This window comes from Echinops telfairi, unplaced genomic scaffold, assembly GCF_000313985.2.
Source record: "Echinops telfairi isolate 266 unplaced genomic scaffold, ASM31398v2 ScPeMD7_2;HRSCAF=8, whole genome shotgun sequence".
Lineage (NCBI taxonomy): Eukaryota > Metazoa > Chordata > Mammalia > Afrosoricida > Tenrecidae > Echinops > Echinops telfairi.
The window spans coordinates 9,278,526-9,289,518 of record NW_022103898.1 but is presented as its reverse complement, the minus strand read 5'-3'; the positions used below and the strand labels follow the sequence as shown (position 1 = coordinate 9,289,518).

Here is a 10,993-nt window from a genome sequence, read left to right as displayed (position 1 = left end):
CCCTGCCAGCCCGTGGGCTCCTGAGACGGGGTTCGTTCCGTTGGCTTTGCTCTCAGCTGTATCCAGAGGCCTGGGGTTCCGAACGTATTGTGCCAGACACAGCAAATGACCAAAAGGAGAGGGGTGGTGCTATTCATATTCATAAATATAAAATAGATTTTAAGGCACAACCCGCCAATATTTTTTAAAAAGTCAACTTATGTAAATATTTACAGCCCCCCCAAACCTTATAGCGGGCCCCTCTGAGTCTGAGTCGTGGTCGAGTTGATGGCAGGGGTGTTACTATGACTGTCTAAAACCACCGGAAGGAAACAGAAGAGAACCATCGTGGCGATTTGGGGTTAGGCAACGCATGGTTTTTAAAAACAATAATAAATCGGGCCTCATTCATGATGAACGTTTGACCTTTGAAGGATACGGTTAAGTGAGAACGGCCCCTGGATCGACCAAAGCCACGTGCCTCCATCTCCCCCTGCGTCCAGCACCTATGTCCCCTCTGCGGTCACCATCATGCCCAAGAGAGAGGCGGAAGGGAGGGTCAGGGAGCTAAAGCCAAGGTGAAGGATGAACCCCAGGGGAGATGCATAAAGTTATCTGCTGACCCTGTGCCTTCAGAGCCAGAGCCTAGGCCCAGAAAGGGCCCTGCAAAGAGGGGAGAGGCGGTACCCAAAGGGAGAAAGGAGAAAGCTGATGCTGGCAAGGGGGAGAACGGCCCTGCAGGAAACGGAGTTGCCCAGACCGACCGGGCGCAGAAATCGAGGTGCCGAGTGAAGTGTGTGCATTTTTGGTAAGGGAGTCCTGGTGCCAGAGTGATTACACGTTGTGCTGCTAGCCACAAGGTCAGCGGTTCAAACCCACCAGCCGCTCCTCAGGAGAAAGATGGGGCTTTCTACTTCTGTAAAGAGTTACCGGCTCAGAAACTAATTGAGGCAATTGTAGCCTGTCCTGAAGGGTTGATAGGAGGCAGCACCAACTGGATGGCAGTGCACTTGCTTGTCTGGTTTGATACTTCGGGTGACTGTACAATTTGAAACGCCATTTGTATCGAGTTTGATAAAAATGCAGACTTTTGTGGTACTTAATTTTTAAAAATCTATGTTATTAGCACACTGGCCGTTCCGTTGTTGCTTTGTGGGGAGGGACAAATGTCCCTTATAGGAGGTCTCCAAAGCTGGATCGATGAGAGGGACTCCGGCTTCCCTTTCTAGTTCTGAGACCCCTCTGGGTCCCCATGAGGAGGGATTCCCTGATGTTGACTCACATTAGGCTCCCAGGCACAAACTCCGTGTGGTCAGAACAAAGTAAAATGTGTTTTCACATCTCTAGCTCTCTTCTTTCCCCGGTGCTCTCAGCATAGACTCAACTCGTAAACCCAGAGACTTGCTGGGACCTGCCCTGGAAGCATCTGCTGTTAGGGTGTCGGCCATCGGGACTGTCCGGTGATTGCATCGTGACAGCATCCCTAGGAAGCGGAGCAGTTCTGTCTTGTCGACTGCGCAGCTTTGCTTGGTCACTCTGCCCACGTGCATTTATTTTCTGAACGTCAGGGTTGGCTCCTGGAGAGTGGTTGAACACCATGCTGACCGTGAAATGCCAGCCCAGCCCAGTCACTCGCAACATCCCCGGTTCAGAGCATGAGAGGAAGACTTTGTTGGGCTTTCTGGGGACTTTCTGATTTGCGTACCCCATTGAAGAAGGGAGTGTGAAAGCTGAATGATATTGTTAGCGGTTGCCTGCCCATGTCCGGCCTGAATACCAGGATTGTTTAGGAAGTATATCTTTCCTAAAACTGCCTGCAGTTTGTCTTGGGAGAAGAAAAGATAATACATAGGAGAGCGGAGCCCCAGAAAGACGTTCGACCCGTGAGTAAGCCATTACCCACCGTCACTGAGTCGGTTCTGACGCATTGCTACCCCATCTAGGGTTTCTGTAAAGCTTGACGGCTTCCTCTTGCTCATGGAGTGGCTGGTGGGTTTGAACCTGTGACTTGTGTGTGGTTTGCCATGTAATGCTTAGCGCACAGCATCACCGGGGTTCCAGTCACTCAAACCAAAACCAAACTCACTGCTCTGGAGTCAGTTCGGACTTGTGGTGACCCTCGAGGACAGAGCAGAGCTGCCCCTGGGGGTTTCTGAGACGGCGACTCTGTATGGGAGTAGAAAGCCTCATCTTTCCTGTTGGAAGCAACTGATGGTTTCGAAGTGCTGGCCTTCAGGTTAGCAGCCTAACGTGATCACTACACAACTGATCAGGGCTCTTCATCAGTCACCAGGGAAACGCAAATTTAAACTACCATGAGATACTGCCACACACTTGTTTAAAATAGCTAAAATTTTACAAACTGCCAATGCCAAGTGCCAGCAAGGATGCGGGGCACTGGAAGGATCTTCATGCTAGTGAGAATTCAAAATGAGACAGTCACTTTGAAAAGACAGCTTCGCAACTTCTTACAAAGTTCAATACCGTAGTTTTAAATGTAAACAGCCTGTCTTCTCCATGTATATATTTTTTGTTCTAGTATTTTCTTTTTCCCAAGTCATTTCATTAGGAGCTAATGCAGACATCACACCTTTCCCTAGCTCAGTCTTATCAAGCAGTGCTTCATAGTCGCTACTACCATCCTTTTCAAGGCATTTTCTTCCTTCTTGAACTCCTTCATATCAGCTCCCCTTTGTCCCCCTCCATTGCACCCCTCGTTGTTGTCTCTCTAGATGCACCTATCCTGGCTTTCATATGCCAAAAAATATAGAAAAACACATAACAGCGTGTCATGAAGGCTACTGTGAATGACAAAACACAACAAACCCCAATATGAGAAAAATACAGAACATACTGAAAACCAGATCAAGCTCAAAGTGTATCAGAAAGGGAGATCAAGTGACAAAAGTTCTAACAGTTGAAGACAGAGTTATCATTTCTAATCTCCTAGAGTGGGTTCTCCAATCCGCGGTCCGATCCCCAGGTTATTCCTGTCCCGCAGTCACGGTCAGGGAGCGCACTAGAGGCTTATTCCCTGGGTAGATCCTGCAGCTGTGGTTGGGGTTTCCACTGACACCCATAGCCTTCTGCACATCCGAAATCACAAGTTAAGCTCTGATACATCGTCTATATTTGCACTGAAGAAAAACCGAGACATTGGAATTGGGGTACTGGAGAAGAATATGGAAAGTACCAGGTGCGAAGTCTCTGGGATGGTTTCTCCCAGTTCTTACTTCTCAATGCTGACAGAATTCACACAGCAGAAGCACTTTTGTAAGGAGCTTTTATGAGGAAGACGAAGTTTCGGGTTATACAGTCTCAGATAAGTACACGCTATCCCTGGACAGTATGCAAGGCCCCATCGATGCAAATGAGGAGGGTCGGGTCAGAGTGGAGACTCAAAGCCCTTCTGTAGACAATTGGACACCCCTTCACAGAAGGGTCACAGGGAAGGGATGAGTCAGCCAGGGTGCAGTATAGCACACAATATTCCTCTAGTTCTGTAATGCTCCTCCCCCCACCCCTACCCCCTATCATGAATCCACTTCTACCTTACAAATCTGGCTAGACCAGAGCGTGTACACTGGTACAGATAGGAATTGGAAACACGGAATCCAGGACAGATAAAACCCTCAGGAACAGTCATGGGAGTAGTGATACCATAAGGGTAGGGAGAAGGTGGGGGGAGTAAGGGGGAACCAATCAAAGCGATCGACGTATAACCCCCCCTCCCAGGAGGATGAACAACAGAAACATGGGTGAAGGGAGACAGTGGATGGTGTAAGATATGAAAAGAATCATTTATAATTTATCCAGGGTTCATGAGGGCGGAGGGTGGGGGGGAGAGCTGATACCAAGGGCTCAAGTAGAAAGAAAATGCTTTGAAAATTATGATGGCAACATGCACAAATGTGACTGGTACAACTGATGTACGGATTGTGATAAGAGCTATAAGAGCCCCCAATAAAATGACTAACAAAATGTGCAAGACCGCACGGAGGACCAAACCAAGCCAGAGTTCGAGACCGAAAATGGCTATTTCTGGGGAGCTCAATAAACCACGTGGAAAATGCCAGAAAGGGGAGGTCATGGAACCAGAGAGGAGTGCTAGAAACAAGAGGGAGAGAATGAATGAATGAGGCTGAAGGTCCAGAGGCTTCCTAGTGGCGTGGAGTGCCTGTGGGTACGTACAAGCAAAGCTAAGAAAGAGCTGTAGCCCTTCCCCTAGCGGCCTCCAAAAAGTCCTGGAATCCTAAGTGATTCCTATCACTTCCTAACGGAGCCTGATCCGGAATGCTACCCTGTTACTTTCCTAATAAAGGAGCCTGGTGGCACTGTCAGGTCAGCATTGGCCTGCTAGCTGCAAGCTCGGGGGCTCACACTTAATTCTAGCCCCGATCTAAAATTAATTCGTTCTTAAGACTTGGCCTTGCTCCATGCTCAACCTCATGAAGAGATCATTAAAGATATGGGTGCAGTAGAAAAGTGTGCTAAAGAAACTAGATGGTGGCCGACCACCAGAAAGAATAATGTCTAGGGCAGTGGCTCTCAAACTTCCTAATGCCGCGACCCTTTAATACATTTCCTCATGTTGTGGTGACCACCCGCAACCATAAAATTATTTTCATTGATACTTCATCACTGTCATTTTGTTACTGTCATGAAACAGGCAATCCCTGTTTGAACGAAAGAATCGTTCAACCCCCAAAGGGGTCACCACCCCAGGTTGAGAACTGCTGGTCTAAGGTCTTCAAGGCTTGTCTTCAAACAGCCGTCTAAATGAGGCGTCAGCCAGTTCACTTGGAAGGAGCACACTAGCCCGTGTGATCCAAGGATTGGAAATAATATTATCTGAATCCAAAAGAGGGAATAGTATCAGAGCTTAAATTGTGAACATCCAGTTTGCAGAAGGCTGTGGATGACAGCAGAAGCCCAGAATCCATGTGCGGGTCCGCATAAAGATTAAGGCTCCGGTGAATTCCCTCTGACTATAGTTGAGGGATGTGAATAACCTTGTTATCGGCAGAGAGTATTGTAGAGATGATTATAATACATATAGTTAGGGTAAAATTTAACATCTTATTTGATCCCCCATTTTGAGCATTTAAAGGTATGTTTTTTAAAAATCATTTTATTGGGGGCTCGTACAACTCTTATCACAATCCATACATACATCCATTGTGTCAAGCAGATTGATACATTTGTTGCCATCAACATTCTCAAAACATTTTCTTTCTACTTGAGCCCTATTGTATCCCCTCCCTTCCCCACCTTCCCTCCCTCATGAACCCTTGGTAATTTATAAATTATTATTTTGTTATACCTTACACTGTCCAAGGTCTCCCTTCACCCACTTTTCTGTTGTCTGTCCCCCAGGGAGGGGGTTATAGGTAGATCATTGTAATTGATTCCCATTTTCTCCCCCTACCTACCCCTTCCCCTCCTGGTATCACTACTCTCAATATTGGTCCTGAGGGGTTTATCAGTCCTGGATTCCGTGTTTCCCACTCTGATTTGTACCAGTGTACATCCTCTGGTCTGTAGGTAGAATTGGGATCTTGATAGTTGGGTGGGGAGGAGGAAGCATTAAAGAACTCGAGGAAAGTTGTATGTTTCATTGGTGCTGTACTACACCCTCACTGGCTTGTCTTCTCCCCGAGACCATTCTGTAAGGAGATGTCCAGTTGCCTATAGGTGGGCTTTGGGTCTCCACTTTGCACTCCCCCTCATTCACAATTATAAGATTTTTTTGTTCTTTGATGCCTGATTAAAGGTATCAGGTTTTTTTTTTTTAAAGGGAAGGGGGAAATACATTCATGGATTAAGCCTCTGATGAATTTCCTCTAAACAGAGACCAGGGATGTGAATAATCTTGCTGTCATGCCAAGTACCTTGAAAGTGGGATATGGCAGATGTCGCTAGGTTGAAATTTAACACCTTATCATTTGATTCCCTTTTGACCCATTTTAAATTTGTTCTCATTTTTTATATTTACTGTTTTCTTTTTAATGGAGGGTTTTCTGTGGGTTTTGCTTATTATTGTTGTTAGCATTTTGGTTTCTGTGTTTTTTGTTTTTACATGTTTTTCAGGATACGCAATCCAGGATGGGTGAATCTATAGAGCAGTAAAAGGATTACTGGTTTCTTGGGGGTGGGGGGCATTGCGAGGTTGGGGGGGAACGGGCAGCTAGTAACAGTGAGGACAAGAAAGAAGAAAACGTTCTAAAACCGAGTGTGGTGCTGACTGTCTTAGTGTGACTGAATTGTTTGCTATGTGGATTACAGCTCAGTAAAGCTGTTTCTTTTCTTTTTACGGCCTTGGAAACCCCATGTAGGGTGACTGTGAGTGGAAACTGACGCAGCGGCCCGGCCGAGAGTCAGGCTTCCCTGATAAACCCTGACATTGTGGGCATGGTCTGTGACTGCTGTGTGGCCATGGCAACAAGAGGCCAACGCAGAAGAGAGGCGGAGAGTGAGACCTCATGAGATCAGCTTTGCGTAGCTCTGCTCCTGATCTCCTCCGCTCGTGAATTTAGATGTGGTCGGACACTGCTCACCATTGCATATCCTCAGACAACAGCGGTGCATAATAAGGTATGCAGCAGAAACCATCAATGGTCGGCAATGAGCTTTATTCCTATCTTTGCAGGTAGTAGAAACTTCTTCCTTGACCACTTCTATTTATGTGCCTGCCTTTGGCTAGGGGCCCTGAGGTGGAAAGGGTGATGTGCTGGGCTGTGATCTGCAAGGTGAGCAGTTCTAAACCACCAGCAGCTCCATGGGAGAAAGATGGGGCTTTCGACTCCTGAAAACAGTTACAGTCTCAGAAACCCACGGGGTCAGTACTACCTTGTCCTCAGGGCTCACTTGGGAGCCTGCACAGCAGAGAATTTGTTGTTTTTTTTTAATTTGGAGTTGCCTTCTGTCCGTGGCTAGACAGGAGGAGGAAGTAGAGGGACTCTTTGTAGGTGGAACTTTGACCTGCCCGAACCACTTCCTGTTCTGCGGGGAGTTCACGTTCCCAGCCCAGGCGCAGCTGCAATTTTTTTTCCTCCTCCTCCTTCCTTGCCTCTTTATCCAGTTTGCATGGAAGGTGTTGGCTCTGCGTGGGCGGAGATGGAGGTGCTTGCCCAGAGGGGCGATGCGTTCCTTGAATTTGAGTGGGTGAATCACAGCATCATTACCATCTTAAACATTTGGCATAGGTACCTCGCTGGAGAATGTTAGGGAATGTGTGCTATTTGCCTAAAGAATATGTCTTTTGGCGGGAGGGGGTGGGTAAAGGGGAGCTGATATCAAGGAGTTCAAGAAGGAAGAGGATGTTTTGAAACTGATTATGGTCGCATTTGTACAACACCGCCGGTTGTGAAGGAATTATGGCATGATATGATATCTGTATCTTTGTCTCCCAATAAAATGGTATTTGGGAGTGGGGGGGGAGAATGTGTCTTTTGACCAGCAATCCCATTTTATCAAGGACTTCAGGAAGGACATGCATACGGTTGTAGCTAGTACCAAGCCTATGTAGGGAGCATGCACTTCAGCATGTGGTCCCCATGTGTGGAACCTCACCATGTGCCAGGCCATTGAAGACCCTTGGGAGCCCACAAGTTCAGAGCACTGATCCACTGAACTCACGAATCTCCAGGTCTAGAGGTAAAAAATAAACAATTGTGGCAGATTGAAAAGGACAACCAATCCTGAGACACTCCCCATCCAGAGTTGGGGTCTGTGTCTCCTCCCCTTGAATTTGAATAGGCTTGTGGACTGGCTGATCCGTGGAGGACAATTGTGCTGTTTTCCTGGCTTCCGTAGTCCACCCACTGACATCAGGTCAACTCTGACTCATAGTGGCCCCACCGGGCAGAGCTCCTGGGACTGTGATTCTCTATGTGAGCAGCCAGCCTTACTCCCTCAGAGTCATGAGGAGGCTTGAACCGCTGGGTTTTGGTCACAACTCTGCTGAGCAGAAAGGGCATTATGAGTTGAATTGTATCCGCCCCAAGTGGGTTGTAAGCAGCCATCTACAGTGTAATTCTGAGTCTCTCCACATGGAGAGGAAAGAATGACCGTGGAAAGACATGGAGAAAATTAGCCCAACGGCCTACTGAGCCATCACTCTCTGCGATCCTGAGATCAGAAGAACAAGATGGTGCCCTGCCACCACTGCCAACTGCTCTGAAGAAGATCACCCTAGAAGACCCTGTGTATAAGGGGAGAAAAATGTGGACCAAAACTCAAAATTATAAAAGATGCCAGGCTTACCGATCAGTCGCAGACAGATGGGAACCCCCACCACCACCACCACTGCCCCAAGTCTGCGGCCTTTAGTCACCTTCCAGGTCTGGATTGGAACTCTGGACCCTGGGTTAGAATAGCCTGTTCAAGATCTGAAGGACAATGTCCGTCCAAGGGCAAAGTTCACAGGGCTCAAACAGGAGGCAAGCAAAGCAAACCCCAGGAGCAGTGAGACAGGCTGGTACATGACGGGTTGCCATGGATGAGCTGAAACACGATGGGTACAAATTGTCAAATGTAAAACCAATCACCTGCTCTGTGTGTCACCGTACACTAATTCACAATAACAAGTTAAAAAAAATTAGGATCCTACTTAGGGGTGGGCTTCCTTTGCTATGTTAATGAGACCATATTAGTGTAGGGTATTGTATTAGTCTAGGTACTTTAGAGAAACAAATCCACAGCAACTCATGTATAAGAGAGTTTTATGTAAAGAACATGTGCATCACGAAAACATTCCAACCCAATGCTGCCCAAGCCCACAAGTCCAACATTAACCCATTCACCCAACACCAGTCCACAAAGTCCTCCACCTCACAAAACAGAGGCAATGATGCCGACTGCAGGAGGAAAGCTGAGTCAGTGAACGAAAAAGCATCTCAGCACTAGCAGGGGTCTCCACACGGCTGCTCCAGCACCCAGGGCTGCATCGGGATAGGTCCATGTAGCTTCTCCTTGTTGATGTCTTGTAGGAAGTCAATCTTGCACGCTGAAGCAGGGAACTGCTAAGGCAGCTGCACCCGGTGCAACCATCACAAAGCAAGAGACCCGAGAACTAGAAAGGCGAGGCTCACCATCCATTTATCCCTCCGCCTTTCAATTAGCCCCACTTGTGTTTATTGGCCAGGTTGGCACAATTAACTAACTCAGGTATATATTGAACCAATCTCTTGAGACATCAAAGGAAGAAGGGAGCAAGGAAGTGCAGCTGGGTGGGGGTGGGGCAGTGGGGATAGATTAAGGTGACCAGATTTTAACATTGGTAAAGCAGGACACCATTGATAAAACTCATATCCTGGCGAAATAGCTACATGGCAGCCGAAAACCGTATACCCTAGCTTGTCATGCATTCTTTCCAAAAATCGGGACTTTTTTAAAATGCCGTGGGACGTGGGAAAAATTGTTAAAAATCTGGACTGTCCCGCCAAAAGCGGAACGTCTGGTCACCTTAGGATAGATGCCACTTGAAGATCACCACGGAGCCAGGAAACATCAGACCTGTGGATGATAAAACGCACCAAGCACCTTCTCCCAGAGAGAGAGAGGAGGAAGAGGAGGAGAAAAAGAACACATTCTCTCCTAACGCTGGTGTCCGTACTCACGCCCCTCGAGTTGAGTGTCAACTCATAGCAACCTTATCTAGGACAGTCCTTAGTCGGACAAGACCATGTACAAGTCTTTACAGGACTAGAAAAGCATCGTTCCTTTTGTCGTTGCCCCTCTACTTTACCCAGCGTGATGGCCCCTCCAAGACTGATCTCTCCTGACAACGTGTCCAAAGTGTGTCAGACAAAGTCGCGCCATCCTTGCCTCCAAGGAGCACACGCTGGCCCTACTTCTTCTGAGACAGATGTTTGTCCTCTTGGCAGCCCATGGTCCTTTCGAGGTTCTCCGCCAGCACCGCAGTTGTTGCATGGATTCTCCTTCGGTCTTTCTCGTTCGATGTCCAACTTTCACCTGCATAGGAGGTGATTGACAACAGCACGGCTTGGGCCAGGTGCACCTTAGCCCTCAAAGTAACCTCTCTGCTTTTCAGCACTCTAAAGAGGTCTTGTTGCCCACGGCCACGTGCCATTGGATCTCCTGACTGCTGCTCCCGTGAGCACTGGTTGTGTACCCAGGGGAGTAAGTCCCCCCTAAAGAACCAGGCCAGCAGTATGGAAGTCTAGAGAGCCAAACATTTGCAATTCGAGAGACCTGCCATCACACATGTGTGAGCTCAGAGAGATGCACAAGCTCTGTGGTCTGAGCTTCCCTGGTGGAAGGACCAGGCTGGAGGGACAAACAGGTGCCTGGCCTGGACCCACTGTACTGCCTCCCACAGCGCCCTCTTCTTTTCAGCTGGGTTCTCCAATGCATTGCAAGGGCCGTGCAGAGCTCATAGACAGTCCTTCTGATGATGGGCTTTATGGGGGAAGTTCATATTCCAGTGAGACATGCTCAGGAGGCAGTTGGTCCGTCAGGACAGTTTCTTCTCTGCCCTGCGGCAGGCCTCTGTCTGGCCCTCAGCCTCTTGGCCCCGCCTCTGCCTGGAGATAATCCCCTGAAGCCTTCTAGTTTATCTAGAGAGGAACTGTCTGCCTTGAGCGCTATGCTTTTTTAAAGATCTGTCTCTCAGGCAGGCAGCGATGGCAGCCCTTGAGCTGGGACCCCCTTAGGGAACAGTGAGTTAACGTTCACAGGGGAGCAAGAACTCAGAAAAACAGGGTGAGATGCTTGCACAACCCGAAGAATGTCCTCGTCATGGAATTATACAAAGAGGACCCTGCGGATTTGCTGTGTAGATTCTTGACAACAATGAAAAGATGATTAGTGGAGGAGACGATTCACTCAGGGTGCAGTGTAGCATCGATGAAACACACAACTTTCCTCTATCTTAAATGCTTCCTCCTCCCCCACTATCATGATCCCAATTCTACTTTACAAACCTGGCTAGACCAGAGGATGTACACCGGTACAGATAGGAACTGGAAACACAGGGAATCCAGGACGGATG

The 10,993-nt window shown here is 48.0% G+C and overlaps 1 pseudogene; it reads left to right on the top strand.

Moving 5' to 3' along the window:
* Window positions 1-12: 12 nt before the first annotated feature.
* LOC123522007 lies at window positions 13-833 on the top strand (annotated as a pseudogene).
* The last annotated feature ends 10,160 nt before the right edge of the window (window positions 834-10,993 follow it).